Genomic DNA, 17,006 nt, shown 5'->3' on the forward strand with positions numbered 1-17,006 from the left:
TTGGCTCCTGCAGGACTTCTCCTGCATTCTGGATTTGTGGAATTTGGGGCAATACCCAGGGGACTTCTATTTATGGGCTAGCTTTTGGTTTTATGTGTGTGTGCTCCATTTATGGAGCTACAGGGGAAATAGCTTAAGAGTACTTATTGTAATATTTCCAAAACCTGATGCTCTTAATAAAAAATCTTATATATATTTGGACACAAAATGTATATACAAATAGGATTTAAGTGGACTTCAAAAAAGCTTGGCTATCAGACCAGCCAGACAGTCCTTTATCAGCTGATCTTTTTTTCCTCCTGTAAATGAACTACATTCACTTAGGTCTTAGTCGGTTCATAGATTTCTTTTATATACTTTCTGGGTAGGAGTTATCTGTTTATAGTAATCTTGGTAACTTTGAATTTAACTTATTTTTAACTTGTGACATTTGTAAAGTTATTTGGATAGCACAAGCATGAGGTCACTTACATGAATCTATTCCAGGAAGCCTGAGACATTGCATGTGAGCAATTAAATTGTCCATAATGACAATATGGACAATGGCACAAAGTATGAAAGAAAACATTTAAATAATAGGTCATATGTAGAAAGTACAAACCAAAACTTGCAAGTCATCATTTATATAAATATTTTTGCTTTTCATTATTATCTGTCACTAGCCATACGGAAAAATGCATTTCGATTTGAGAACTCTGAGTTTCACATACTTGGGTGTTCTTCCAGATGACTCTGAAGTGTCCTATTCCTATTTCCCAAAATAGTTGATTATAGAAGGAGCTGACAAAATAACAGTTTCAGAATCGCACAACTTGAAAATAATTGCAGGAAGCCAGAGAAAAAGAACATTATAGAAAAAGGGAAATAAGCATTTAGAAACATTTTTTAATGTTTATTTATTTTTGAGAGAGAGAGAAGTAGAGACAGACTGCAATCAGAGAAGGGGCAGAGAGAGATGGAAACACAGAATCTGAAGCAGGCTCCAGGCTCTGATATGTCAGCACAGACTGTTGCAGGGCTTGACTCACGAACCGTGAGATCATGACCTGAGCTGAAGTCTGAGGCTTAACCAACCGAGCTACAAAGGCGCTCCAAAATATACAGTTTTTAAATATATTTTCATGGAGCAAGATTCTCGCACAGAGAGTCTTGACACTGAGGCTTTTCTTTCCAGGAAGCAACTTTATTATTCCAGCCAGCGACTCTCAGTTGGGTTAGTACCAAAAACACTGGTGTGGTTTTTATATGGTTTGTCTCCCGTATATGGTAACACACAAACACACAGTCTAATTAATGTGGTCTCATGTGACAAGGTCGTGAGGGTTGTCATCACATACAGGAATAGCAAGGTTGCCTTGAAATGTTCTTTTTTTCCCCCTTTCTTAGGGAGGGGACCCTACCACATTCACAGTCACACTGTTACTAGAAACCTAGGATTGGTAGCCTTTCTTTACAATTACATTATAAAGAAGTTGTGGCTCCTTAGTGCAGCCAGCTCCATGTCTTAATTTAAAACGATAACAACAAGCCTGTAATATTTTGATCTTTTCCTAAAGTATACAAGATTTTGGTGCTATCAGAGGGGGTACTCAGAGGTCAAAGAGACCAAAATGAGGACTGCTAATAACCCAGGGGTGATATTTGCAATACCAAAGGGCTAAGATTTCAATTAGAACAAGTAAACATGTTTTATACAAGTGTGTCATCATGATGATGCTATTAAAAGCTAACCACGCATCCATTTTCTTCACAAAGTGCACATGAAACATTCTTCAAGATAGATCACATACTGGGACATAAAGCAGCCCTCCAATAAATATAAAAGAATTAAGATCATACCATGCACACTTTCAGATCACAATGCTATGAAACTTGAAATCAACCACAGGAAGAAGTCTGGAAAACCTACAAAAACATGGAGGTTAAAGAACACCCTACTAAAGAACAAATGGGCCAATCAGGCAAGTAGAGAAAACATTACAAAATATGTGGAAACAAATGAAAATGAAAATACAACAATCCAAACTCTATAGGATACAGCAAAGGCAGTCCTAAGAGGAAAGTACATTGGCCTCCTGGCCTATTTCAAGAAATTGAAAAAGCGCAAGTACAAAATCTAACAGCGCACCTAAAGAAACTAGAAGGAGAGCAAACCCAAACCCAGTAGGAGAAGAGAAATAATAAAAATCAGGACAGAAATACACAATATAGAATTCAAAAAAAACAGTTGAACAGATCAATGAAACCAAGAGTTGGTTTCTTGAAAAAATAAACAAAATTGATAAACCTCTAGCCGGGCTTCTCAAAAAGAAAAGAAAGAGCACCCAAATGGACAAAACCATGAATGAAAATGGACTTATTACAAACAAACCCTCAGAAATACAAGCAATTATCAGGGAATATGATGAAAAATTATATGCCGACGAACTGGATAACTTAGAGGAAAGGGACAAATTCCTAAATATACACTCACTACCAAATTCACACAGGAAGAGATAGAAAATCTGAATAGACCCATAGCTAGTGAAGAAATCGAGTAGTTATCAAAAAATAAGAATATCCCAACAAATAAGAGCACCGGGCCAGATGGCTTCCCTGGGGAATTCTACCAGACGTTTAAAACAAAATTAATACCCATTCTTCTCAAGCTATTCAAAAAAATAGAAATCGAAGGAAAACTTCCAGACTCATTCTATGAAGCCAGCATTGCTTTGATTCTGAAACCAGACAGATATCCAGCAGAAAAAGAGAACTACAGGCTAATATCCTTCATGAATACGGATGCAAAAATCCTAAAGAAGATACTTGCAAATCGAATTCAGCAGCACATGAAAAGAATTCTCCACCATGGTCAAGTGGGATTCATTCCTGGGTTATAGGGCTGTTTCAATATTCTCAAATCACTCAATGTGATACATCACATTAACAAAAGAAAAGATAAAAATGATATGATCCTCTTGATAGTTCAGAAAAAGCATTTGACAAAATACAGCATCTCTTCTAAATAAAGATCCTCAAGAAAGTCGGGATCGAAGGAACTTACTCTAACATCATAGGAGCCATCTATGAGAAGCCCTCAGCTAACATCATCCTCAATGGGGAAAAACTGAGAGCTTTCCCACTGAGATCAGGAAGACGATAGAGGTGTCCACTTTCACACTGTTGTTTAACATAGTGCAGGAAGTCCTACCATCAGCCATCAGACAACAAAAGGAAAGAAAAGGCATCAGCATTGGCAAAGAAGAGGTCAAACTTTCACTTTTCGCAGACTACATGATACTCTACATAAAAAAAACCCGACAGACTCTACCCGAAGCCTACTAGAACTGACCCATGAATTCAGCAAAGTTGCAGGGTACAAAATAAACAAACAGAAATCAGTTGCATTTTTATACACCAACAATGAAGCAACAGGAAGGGAAATCAAGAAACTGATCCCATTCACAATGGCACAAAAAAACATAAAATACCTAGGAATAAACCTAACCAAGGATACAAGAGATCTGTATGATGAAAACTATAGAAAACTTATGAAGGAAATTGAAGAAGACACAAAGAAATGGAAAAACATTCCATGCTCATGGATNAACATCATAGAAGCCATCTATGAGAAGCCCTCAGCTAACATCATCCTCAATGGGGAAAAACTGAGAGCTTTCCCACTGAGATCAGGAAGACGATAGAGGTGTCCACTTTCACACTGTTGTTTAACATAGTGCAGGAAGTCCTACCATCAGCCATCAGACAACAAAAGGAAAGAAAAGGCATCAGCATTGGCAAAGAAGAGGNGAAAAGAAAGCCTCTTTAACAGATGGTGCTAGGAGAACTGGACAACAACATGCAGAAGAATGAAACTAGATCATTTTCTCACACCATGCACAAAAATAAACTCAAAATGGATNGGTGGGAATGTAAGCTGGTGCAACCCCTCTGGAAAACAGTGTGGAGGTTCCTCAAAAAATTAACAGTAGAACATCCCTATGACCCCGCAATAGCACTGCTGGGAATTTATCCAAGGGATACAGGAGTGCTGATGCATAGGGGCACATGGACCCCAATGTTCATAGCAGCACTCTCAACAATAACCAAAACATGGAAAGAGCCTAAGTGTCCATCAACTGACGGATGGGTCAAGAAGATGTGGTTTATCTATACAATGGAATACTACATGGCAATGAGAAAGAATGAAATGTGACCATGTGTAGCAACACTGATGGAACTTGATGGTGTTATGCTGAGCGAAATAAGTCAGGAAGAGGAGGATACATACCATATGTTTTCATCTATAGGTGGATGAGGAGGAACTTAATGAGGGCCATGGGGGAGAATAAGGGGGAATAGTTGGGAGAGGGAGAGAGGCAAACTATGAGAGACTCTTGAATGCTGAGAACAAACTGAGAACTGATGGGGGTGATGGGAAGGGAAGGAGGGCACTGATTGGGATGAGCACTGGGTGTTATATGGAAACCAACTTGACAATAAACTATTGAAAAAAATGTTTTAAAAGCTAACCACACAAACCTGATATGAAACAGAACACATTTTTAAAACCTTAACAGAATTCACATGATTATATCCTGAAAATCTAATCAACAACCAAGTAAACAATTAACCATTGTTAGTTAAAGGTAGAGAGCTCATGCTTAGAATACATATGCCTGGTTTAAAAATTTATATGCCTGGTTTGTAAATTAACATGGAGGAATAATGAGAATTGCTAATAGCAATATGGAAAACAGAGTGACTTCTAACAATAAGATAAAAAGTTATGAAAGACTTATGTAAAAGATACAGGACTGTTGGGGGTTGAAAATTGGTCCCTTTAATCTTTTCACAAAAGTAGAATAATGGTAATTTATAATAGATGGAGCCTGGGCAGGAACGTTGTAACAATGCATCTAGGTCAGAGATTGGTCATGGTCTGGCTGTCAAATGGGTCTCCTGGATCAACTGGCTTATATGTTCCTCAATGTAGACAAATGTGTATAGCAGATTCCAGGGGAAGGCATATGCCCCCATCTGAGCCCAAACTGATTGAAAATCATATGGGAAGAAAACCTGGCATGTCATGTGACATATGTTACATTACCCAGTGTAGAATGTTGAAGCTATTATACAACAGGTGTGGAATTATAATTAGAATGAAGGTGACTCACAATCAGTTGAGGTTAGTTGGAACATCTGTCAGTATCTAATTTTTGGTGTTCAGGAGTACCAGGCAGTGCACTGAAAGTAAGGGGTTTGCCTTTGGCCCTAGGTAGGCCAAAGAGCAAAAAGATTCATATCTAAAGGAAGTGGTGTAGCAATTAAAATTATTGGGGAGTGGCAGGGAGGAAGTGAGTATACTTTTAAAAGTGAGGAAAGCAGATCAAAAATATCTTTTGTGACCAAAATATATTGCTTCTGAGGGAGCTCAAGAGAGAGAGGGATGTGATGAAGAAGAGATTGGGGCTGCTGGGACCTTGTGTAGAGATGTGGGAACATAATAATAATAATAATAATAATAAGACACATGCTTTCTCCTCTAATTTGACTGTTAATGGGAAATAAAGTAACAAAATAAGAAGACAAAAAGGGATATATCATCAATAGTCTCTTATTCTCGGAAAGTAAACTGTTTGGAAACATGAAAAAATTAGTGACATCAGAAAACAGGGTAAAAAAGAAGATGAACTAGAATGAATCTGGTATTCTGCTATCATACATACTATACATTCTACTATCTTATATTCTTACGTTAGAATCTAGTATAAACACTACTGTTATGGTCCATTATATCTTTAAGAACATAACATCCATTATATGTTCTTATATCCTCATATAAATATTTTGGAACTGTAACAGCTAAGTTGATTGAAAATCATTGCAAAACAATTACATAATAATTCTGCTTCAAATGTACGAGCTGATGTCTTATTTTTATCTAGCCTAGTGTGTAGAAAGATCACCTTAGGGATTCCTGAGTGGCTCAGTCGGTTAAGCGTCTGACTCTCGGTTTTGGCTCAGGTCATGATCTCATGGTTCATGGTTTCGAGCCTGGATTGGCTCTGCACTGAAAGCACAAAGCCTGCCTGGGATTCTCTCTCTCCCTCTCTCTCTGCCCCTCTTCTGCTCTCTCTGTCTCTCAAAATAAAGAAACTTAAAAAAAAATTTTTTTAAAGAAAGGTCACCTGAGACTGTAAAATTAGTACAATTCAGACAAGTTAGAGGGAGCAGAGTATGTGCCCAGAAATAAACTGCATTAGCAGGTGGATTTTTTTTTTTTGCAATAGAACCAATGCAGATCCAGCAGACCCAAAAGCTTTTTACTTTTCCTGAACTGCCTACGAGAATTTCCACAGGTGGCCTGTATCAGGAAGAAAGCTTTTACCAGAGATAACTTTGTGCATTATAAAGACTCAGTCGCATGGCAGGACACTCATAGGTTGGGTAAACACAAAGAGTATGTGCTCCTCACATGTTCCTGTCAATTGTTTTCCTCTTTTAATTCCCAACCCTTTCACCCCCTTCTCTTTAGTTCAGGATAATATATAAACCTCTATTGTGGGACTGTATTTGACTCTTCCTGTCATGTGGGGCTGCCATTTATAGGTAATTAAATTTGTTTTTATCCTATTTATCTGTCTTATTTCATCTTAATTACTATATCAGCCAAAGAACATAAAAAGAAAAGGGAAATTTTTTTTCAGCCCCAATCAAGAATGCAACTACTCACCAATAGGAGCTAGTTGAAATGAAGGGTTAGCTTCTGATATCAATGCCAGTGAGAAGAATAATTGTATTGCTGCTGATGGAGAAAGGCACAGTTCAAGACTAAGTTTTTCATGAAGAGATTTAATGGTTCATCAGTTGACAGAGCTCTCAAAATCAATAGCTCAATCAGGAGGTGGGATTAGGCTGATGGTGACTGTAGATGATCTAACATAGTGGCAAACAGCCCTGATGATTTTACTACAAAAACAATGGGATCAAATGTTCCAACTGGCACTCACTTCAAAGTATGCTTTGAGGAACATCAGAAAACAAGGATGGACTCGCTTGTTGTCCTACTCACGATACTCTTAAAGCGGTAGATCACTAATATAATGGCCTCAGTTGTTTCTATTTTGCTAGCACTACTCTTGAGGTCTTTAAATCTTTGTGTTGTTTCTAATGAAATGTATTGAGAAAAGCTGTAGTGTGAATAATTAAGAAGTGGAGGAAAGAAATTCACACCTGTAAGTAGTAAATAGATTTACTTTGAAGGATTAAGTGCCTTCCCAAATTTGACTATCATATGCTTGACACAAATCTAATACACATCCAACTACCAATCAACATTTCCTGTCATTATTACCTTCAAAGGGTCACCATTTGCAAACTAGTGGCACCACAGGAGAGATAAATTATAGAGTTAGGTCTTCAGGTAGTGTTTTGTGTCTTCTTTCTCACACTGTATGTAATCGGTTTGCGAGTTATGGACCTTAAATGCTGTTCTCTCTATTGATAATGTTTCCTCAATAACAGACATGGTTGTTCCAAGTTCCACAAAACCGTAGAGTCTACACTGTCATTCAGCACTGAGACATGTATGGAAGTGTTGAATCACTAAATTGTAAATTTGAAACTAATATAACACTGTATGCTAACAGGAATTAAAATAAAAACTTAAAAATGTAAATATAACTAAAAATTGAAAAATTAAATAAATCAACTCTCATTAGAGTTCCAGTTCCAGTATGGTGGTATTAACCACCTTCAGCCCATCTTTGAAGCATCTATAAACACTGAACGAAAAAAAAAAAGCCTCAAAACTAGCTGAGGATATGAGAGAGTAAGCAAAGGCAAGAGTTTTGTGGAGGAGAGACAAAATTTAAAGAAGTGGTCAGGCAGAGCGGGGGAAAATTGGAGGTTGGGGGGTATTTATTGTTTTTGCCCACTTTGTCGTGGATATGGCCACAATTGCAGAACAGCACTGGTGGCTAAAAGTGGATTCTTTCATCATCAGATGGTACTTGTAAACACAGCATTTTCAGTATAATTTACTCAGTTTGGTTGGAAGATGGCCATCGTGTCCTTTCATGATCAAAAGAGGTATTTAAATTTAACAAAATTTACATATTCGCTAGAATTTACCATGTGCTTCGCAAAAGGGACTCTATTATAAACAAAAAATTCTCATGGAATGGTAATAATATATTTGTATCATATGATAACTCAGAATGAAATTCACATCAATCTCACTCCTTTTCACAATCCTTTCAGATAAGCCTGGGTATCTGCTTCTATTCTCCTATTTTTCATCGTGAAAAATATGCAACAATTTAAAGAAAAGGAATTTCTCTTGAAGTAGGGAGGCTGAAGAGACTCTAGTTTAGAAAGGCTCCTTCATGAACAAGGAACCATACCCACTTGGGGCATGGTAGGCTATCACTGCATTTGGATCCCTGGCTTTAGCCTCACATCCAGACCTCTTTCTGGAGCCATGCAGAGGAACAATTTGGACAGATTGGAATGGGGTGACTGTTACCACCAAGACATTTAAAGAACTAAAAGAAAAATTAAGTAATCCCCCTGCTCTAGAAATTCCTTTTCCCCTTTCTCCACCTCTTCTTCAACATGTGCTGTTTCCTGTGATGCTAATTTTCGCCATTCGGAAGGGTGTGAGGTGATACCTCATTGTAGTTTTGATTTGTAGTCCCTGATGATGAGTGATATTGAGCATCTTTTCATGTGTCCTATAGTCATTAATAGGGTTGGAAAAAAAGTCTATTCATGTATTCTGTCTATTTTTTAACTAGATTATTTGTTTTTTTGTATGTTTCATTTCATAAATTTTTACTTATTTTGGATATAACCCTTTATCCGATATGTCATTTCCAAATATCTTCTCCCATTCTAAAGGTTACCTTTAAATTTTGTTGATCGTTTCCTTAGCTGTTCAAGCTTTTTATCTTGATGAAGTCCCAATACTTTATCTTTGCTTTTCTTTTTTGCCTCAGATATGTTTGCTTCAGACAATATATCTAGTAAGAAGTTGCTACAGTTAATATCATTTACAAAAGCCTTTTATCCTATATGTCATGGAAAGAAGAGGAATCACTTTGGGTGTCCTAATCCAAAAGCTGGGGGCTGTTCCCACACAGGCAGTCTCCTTCTCCAAACAGCTAGACCCAGTAGCAAAGGGTGGCCAGGATGTTTGCAAGTAATAGCTGCAACTGCCTTGTTAGTTGAAGAAGCTAATAAACTGACTCTGGGACAGCATCTGGATGTTATGACCCCACATCAAGTTCAACGAGGTTTTTTTTTAAAGTTTTTTAAATGTTTATTTATTTTTGAGAGAGACAGTATGAGTGAAGAGGGGCCGAGAGAGAGAGAGAGAGAGAGAGAGATGCAAAATCCAAAGCAGGCAGCAGGCTCTGAGCTGTCAGCACAGAGCCCAATGCGGGCCTCTAACCCACAAACTGTGAGATCATGACCTGAGCTGAAGTCAGATCCTTAACCGACCGAGCCACCCAGGCACCCCAAGTTCTAGGAGTTTTAGAGGCCTAAGGACATCAGTGGCTAACTGAAAGGAGATTAATAAAATAACAAGCCCTCCTTTTTCACACCCCTGATGTACCCTCAAGGTGTGTCAAGGCTTCAACCAAGATACTCTACTGCCTGATTAAATACTTTCTAACCCACTCTTGTAAGAACACTATACAAGTATATCCAAGTAGGCCTGTCTTAAAGAATAAATCTCTGTCTAATCCAAAGGCTGAATGGTTTACAGATAGAAGCATTTGTATGCATACAGGAATAAGGAAAGCTTGATATAAAATTTGTCATAATGCAGGATGTAATCAAGGGCAAACTGCCTCCCCATATTTTGGCACAAGAGGCTGCACTAACTGCTTTAATTTAAACACTACAATTAGGCAGTTAACATTCAATATATATACAGATTCTAAATATGGTTTCTTAATACTCCATGCCCACACAGCCTTCTGTAAATATTGTTCTGTTCCTACTTCACACTGGTATTTTTTGCAAATAATAATGACTACAACAGGAATCTTCCTTTTCTGGGGATACTATTGTTGCTGCATAGCTCCCAAATCTCAATATCCTATTTGTGTGATAAGGGCTCATATACTCCTCCAAGCCAGACAGCTTATAATTAGGAGCCCTTCATTTAATCAGATGGGTTGGGATCTTTATGCCTCCAAATAGACAGAGTCTACAATCCGTTTCAGCTTGAAGAAGTTACAGAAGATGAAGCCTTCATCTTCCAACACCTCCTTAAGAATGAGGAGGATAAAAGTCCCATAGCAGGGAGATGAAGTAGGGAAACTGAAGAGACTTCAGTTTATAAAGGCTCCATCTCTGCTGTTTTTCTGTTAGGTTTCATTTACTTATGTTCTGTATTTTACCTCTGAATAAGCCAAACAAGCTATGTTCCCAATTCCATGGGGACACAAGAAAGTTATCATTCTTTGAGGTTTGTACTAGGCCCCAAACACCTAATAACACCCAAGGGCCAGATCTTGAACATGTTCCAGCACATCAACTTCAAACAAACCTCAGCTGACGCTCGCTGGCATCACCACCCTGACTTTGGCAGAATACCTACAGCTCACCTGACACTCACCTTTGATTGGAGCCTACCCTGGATTCCTGAGGGAACGCAGACTCTACACCCATTTCCAATATAAACTCCTAACCCCCTTCCAGGTCTCCCAGGCACTCCATCCACTATTCTCTGTCTGTAAGTCACACTATTTCAGTAGTAAACTGTTTCCACAGTCTCCAGCTCACACTGAAATTCAATCCTGCATGAAGGACCCTCTTCACTGGTCCTGTGGAATCCTCTTCTGAGCTCTCTGACCTTGCCTGCGTCAATCTCACTGACTGCAGCACATGCACTGCTGTTCTTTGGATATCACTAACACTTAATATTCTTAAAACTTAATTGCAGAATAAGCCCTCAACTACATCATTTCATTTAATTCTCCTACAACCCAGTAAATGAGTTATACTTCATGACCTGGCAGTATGTACCCAAAAAGGGGGGGGGTGTTATTTTTTGTTTTTCATAACCAATCTCTTCTTATCCTCTTTCTCAGTATCAAAATATATAAATAAATAAACATATGGATTAAAATTCACTTGTCTCCTCCTGTGTGAAATCACTAACTTGAGGTAAATTTAAACTCCCTGTTACAGCTGTTTCTTCACTCCCAAGAGATCTTCTCTTTTACTCCTCCTTCCCAAAAGGACATGTGACACAGAAGCAGCTATGTGTCTGCAGGTTGGTGGAGGGAGGCTTTCCCAGTTTGGCCTATTTTCTGCCTTCTTGTGCATTGCAGGCCTCCACTAACACGTCTCTCATTCTGTGCTGGTGTCCAGCACATGTGTCTGTTGTATGACACTGGCCACTCCTGCTCATGACCATGGATCTCCCTCTGCCTCAGGTCTCAGGTTCCTGTTACCCAGGAGCCTCCTTATCATTCGCCCAGGTCTCTTCTTGTCAGTAGAGTCTCTTAGTGCGTCTTCATCCTTTACAGGACATCATGGAGGTTCTTTTATCCTAGGAAAGCAGTTCTAGTTCTGTTATATCCCACCCCTGCTGTGTGCTTTGTTTCTCCATTTTTTCCCACAATACTCCTTGTTTAAATTGGGGAGAAATTTGCATTCTGAATATTAAAAATATACATGAATGGGAGTGCATGGATGGCTTGGTCGGTTAAGCGTCTGACACTTGATCTCGGCTCAGGTCATGATCTCATAGTTTGTAGGGTCACACCCCGAGCCTGCTTGGAGTTCTCTCTCCCTCTTTCTCTACCCCTACCCCACTTGTGCTCACTCACTCTGTCTCTCTCTCTCAAAATTAATTTTAAAACTTAAAAATTTTTTAAATCATGGATGTTAAGTGTGCAGTTGGTGGATTTTGAAAAAATAAACATTTCTCTCAACCTAGTTTGCATGTACCCTTTCCAGTAAATCTCCCATACTTCAGAGGCAATTATTGTTTTGATTTTCTTACTCAACATATATTAGATTATCTGTTCTAAAATGGCATGTGAATGCATCAATTATCTGTTGCTAAACATATGTCGTTGAGATTCATTCCTGTTTTCTGTGTACCGGCAGTTCATTATTTTGCTGAGTAGCATTCTGTTGTATAAGTATAATACAATAGGTCCATTTACTAGCTGGTGGACATTTAGGTAGTCTCCAGTTAGGGGCAATTACAAGATGCTATGAATAAAGATGCTATGAATTCTCGTACAAAATTTTTTGGACATACATTTTTATATTTCTTGTGTAACACCTAGGAATAAAAGAACTAGATTGTAGAGTAAATGTATCATTCACTTGATTGTTTCCATTTCTTGTATTTTATAAGAAACTTCCAGTTCTCCAAGCTGCTCATATCATTTTACACTCCCAGAAGCAGTGTGAGAGATTTCCAGATGCTTCACATACTTACCAAGGTTGAGAAAGTCTTTTTAATTTTAGACATTCTAGTGCATTTAAAGTATTTTCTTGTGATTACCTATTTTGTCATTTAAAAAAAAATTTTTTAGAGAGAGAGACAGAGAGAGAGAGACAGAGAGAGCGAGAGAGAGCGCATGCAAACAAGGGAGAGAGGAGAAGGGAGAGAAAGAGGGAAACTATTAAGCAGACTCCATGCCAGGACAAGGGCTTGAACCATGCCTCTGGGATCATGACCTGAGCTAAAATCAAGACTCAGTTATTCAACCGACTGAGACACCCAGGAAACCCAAGAAAAATGGTATTTTATTTATTTGTTTGTTTATTTGGCTTACACAACAGAAATTTTATTTCCTCAGTCTGGAGGCTAGAAGTCATGATTAAGGTGTTCAAGATTGGTTTCATTCTTTTTTTTTGTTTTTGTTTATTTTATTTTATTTTATTTTATTTTTTAAAATAGTTTATTGTCCAGTTAGTTTCCATACAACACCCAATGCTCATCCCCACAAGTGCCCTCCTCCATGCCCATCACTATCCCTNCACTACTCTGACTGGCGTGATGTGGTATCTAGTGTGGTTTCAGTTTGTATTTCCCTGATGAGGAGGGATGCTGAGCATCTTTCATATGTCTGTTGGCCATCTGGATGTCCTCTTTGGAGAAGTGTCTGTTCATGTCTTCTGTCCATTGCTTCACTGGATTATTTGTTTTTCAGGTGTGGAGTTTGGTGAGTTCCTTATAGATTTTGGNTTGTCTGATGGCTGACGGTAGGACTTCCAGCACTAAGTTAAACAACAGTGGTGAGAATGGACATCCCTGTCGTGTTCCTGATCTCAGTGGGAAAGCTCTCAGTTTTTCCCCATTGAGGATGATATTAGCTGAGGGCTTCTCATAGATGGCTTTTATGATGTTTAAATAAGCTCCTATCCCGACTTTCTCGAGGGTCTTTATTAAGACGGGATGCTGTATTTTGTCAAATGCTTTTTCTGCATCTATCGACAGGATCGTACGAATTTTATGTTTTCTTTTGTTGATGTGATGTATCATATTTATTGATTTGCGAATATTGAGCCACCCCTGTAACCCAGGAATGAATCCCACTTGATCTTTCTGGAGAATTCTTTTTATGTGCTGCTGGATTTAATTTGCACATGTCTTGTTGAGGATTTGTGCATCTATATTCATTAAGGATATTGGCCTGTAGTTCTCCTTTTTTGCTGGGTCTCTGTCTGGCTTGGAAATCAAAGTGATGCTGGCTTCATAAAATGAGTCCGGAAGTTTTCCTTCAATTTCTATTTTTTTGAATAGTTTGAGAAGAATGGGTATTAATTCTGTTTTAAATGTCTGGTAGAATTCCCCAGGGAAGCCATCTGGCCCAGGGCTCTTATTTGTTGGGAGAGTTTTGATAACTGATTCGATTTCCTCATTTGTTGTGGGTCTGTTCAGGTTTTCTATCTCTTCCGGTGTGAATTTTGGTAGTGAGTGTGTGTTCAGGAATTTGTCCATTTCTTCAAAGTTGTTCAGTTTGATGCCATGTAGTTTTTCATAGTATTCCCTGATAATTGCTCATATTTCTGAGGGATTGTTTGTAATCAGTCCATTTTCATTCATGATTTTGTCTATTTGAGTGCTCTCTCTTATCTTTTTGAGTAGCCTGGCTAGAGGTTTATCAATTTTGTTCATTTTTTCAAAAAACCAACTCTTGGTTTCATTGATCTGTTCAACTGTTTCTTTGGTTTCTATATTGTTTATTTCTGTCCTGATTTTATTATTTCTTTTCTTCTACTGGGTTTGGGGTGCTCTTGTTGCTCTCCCTTTAGTTGCTTTACGTGCGCTATTAGATTTTGCACTTGCGCTTTTTCTAATTTCTTGAAATAGGCCTGGAGTGCAATATACTTTCCTCTTAGGACTGCCTTTGCCACATCCCATAGAGTTTGGATTGTTGTATTCTCATTTTCATTTGTTTCCATATATTTTTAATTTTTTTTCTAATTGCCTGATTGGCCCATTCATTCTTTAGTAAGGTGTTCTTTAGCCTCCATGTTTTTGGTGGTTTTCCAGACTTCTTCCTGTGGTTGATTTCAAGTTTCATAGCATTGTGATCTGAAAGTGTGCATGGTATGATCTCAATTCTTTTATATTTATTGAGGGCTGCTTTCTGTCCCAGTATGTGATCTATCTTGGAGAATGGGCCATGTACACTTGAAAAAAATGTGAATTTCATAGCCTCAGGATGTAGAGTTCTAAATATATCTGTCAAATCCAGCTTGTCCAATGTGTCATTTAAGTCTATTGTGTCTTTATTGATTTTATGTCTAGTTGAAATGTCCATTACTGTAAGTGGAGTATTAAAGTCCCCTGCTATTAGCACATTCTTATCTGTAAGATTGTTTCTGTTTGTGATTAATTGTTTTATGTATTTAAGTACTCCCATATTTGGTGTGTAGACATGTATAATTGTTAGCTCTTCTTGGTGGATAGACCCTTTAAATATATGATGCCCTTCTTCATCCCTTGTTACCGTCTTTACTTTAAAGTCCAGTTTGTCTGATATAAGTATAGCTGCTCCAGCTTTTTTTTTAACTTCCTGTAGATTGATAGATATTTCTCCATCCTCTTACTTTCAATCTGAGGGTGTCCTCCTGTCCTAAATGAGTTTCTTGTAGACAGAAAATAGGTGGATTTTGTTTTTTTATCCATTCTGCTACCCTATGTCTTTTGATTGGAGCATTCAGCCCATTTACATTCAGTGTTATTATTGCAATATCTGGGTTTAGAGTCATTGTGTCATTTGTAGCATTCATGCTTGTGGTATGTCTCTAGCATCTTGCGTTCCTTGCAACTTTTCCCTCATAGGGTTCCCTTCAGGATTTCTTGTAGGGCTGGTTTAGTGGTGACGAATTCTTTCAATTTTTGTTTATTTTGAAAGACTTTTATCTCTCCTATTCTGAAGGACAGGCTTCTTCTGCTGGATAAAAGATTCTTTGCTACATATTTTTTCTGTTCATCACATTGAAGATCTCCTGCCATTCCTTTCTGGCCTGCCAAGTTTCATTAGATAGGTCTATCATCACTCTGATAGGTTTTTCCTTTGTATGTTAGGGCCCTTTTCTCCCTAGCTGCTTTCAAAATTCTCTCTTTGTCCTTATATTTTGCCACCTTCACTATGATGTCATGCAGAAGATCGATTCAAGTTATGTCTGAGGGGAATTCTCTGTGCCTCTCGAATTTCAACATCTATTTCCCTCCCCACGTTGGGGAAGTTCTCTGCTATAATTTGTTCCAGGACCTCTTCAGTACCTTTCCCTCTCTTCCTCTTCTGGGATTCCTACGATACGGATATTGTTCCGTTTGATTGTATCGCTGAGCTCTCAAACTCTTCTTTCATGTTCCTGGATCAGTTTATCTTTTTTTTTTTTCTCAGTTTCTTCTTTTTATATGGTTGTGTCTTCTAACTCACTTATTCTCCTTTCTGCCTCTTCAGTCCATGCATTGGACACCTCCAGTTTATTATGTATCTCATTTATCGTATTTTTAATTCATCATAATTATTTTTAAGCTCCATAGTGTTTGTAGCCATAGTTTCTCTGATGTCCTCCATGCTTTTTCAAGCCCAGCAATTAATTTTATGATTATTATCATAAAATCTTGTTCAGTTATGCTGCTTATATCTGTTTTGAGCAGTTCTTTAGCTGTCAGTTCTTCCTGGAATTTCTTTGGAGGAGAGCTCTTTTGTTTCGTCATTATGGTTAGCTTTCTATCTATTGTTAGTTTTAAAAGCTTGTTATGCACTCTGCACCTGTGAGTGATGCTGTACCAAAGAAGGCTCTTTGATTCTCCAGGGCCTATCCGTTCAGAAAGTGTTCTTTGAATGGTCTCTCTTGGTCTCTCTTGTTGAGACCTTGGTTATTTTATTTTCCTACTCGTAGTGGTATTTGGGACTCTCCACCATGTTCACTTTGGCTTGTTTCTTGAGGTAGCCCTGGAAAAGAAAACAGACAGACAAACACACAGGGAACAAAGGCACACAAATGCACAGACAAATCCAACAAACATGCAAACCAAAAGGGAAAACGAAAAAGAAAAGAAAAAAGAGGGAGGAGGGAAGGCGATAAGTAAGAAACAAAAATACATAAAAAAGAAAAAAATAAGAAAAGAAAAAGAAAAAAGAAGAAACCCAATAGACAAAGAACAGTTTAAAGCATATAACCAGATTTTCCAGTTACAAGTAAGTAGCTGGGTATATGCAGTGCTGGTTGAAGAGCATAGAGAAAGAGAGAAATGACAGGGCAGGGATGAGGCAAAATTGGAAATGAAGTGAGCAGGCAAAAGGAAAAAAAAGGTTTTTTCAAAGAGCGAAAGAGTGGAATATGGTTGGAGAAGGCAAAAGAAATGACGATGGTGTTATCCAGAGAAACTATAGAGTCTGATTACCCCAGAAAGAGAGAGATGAAAAGGTAGGTAGGTGTAGAATTTACATCTAGAGAATGGATTAAATGTGACTGTTTAAGCAAGCCAGTGACCAGGATTAATCAGGGCAGTGCACCCA

Source organism: Crocuta crocuta, unplaced genomic scaffold, assembly GCF_008692635.1.
Source record: "Crocuta crocuta isolate KB4526 unplaced genomic scaffold, BGI_CrCroc_1.0 scaffold562, whole genome shotgun sequence".
In the NCBI taxonomy this organism is placed as follows: Eukaryota; Metazoa; Chordata; class Mammalia; order Carnivora; family Hyaenidae; genus Crocuta; species Crocuta crocuta.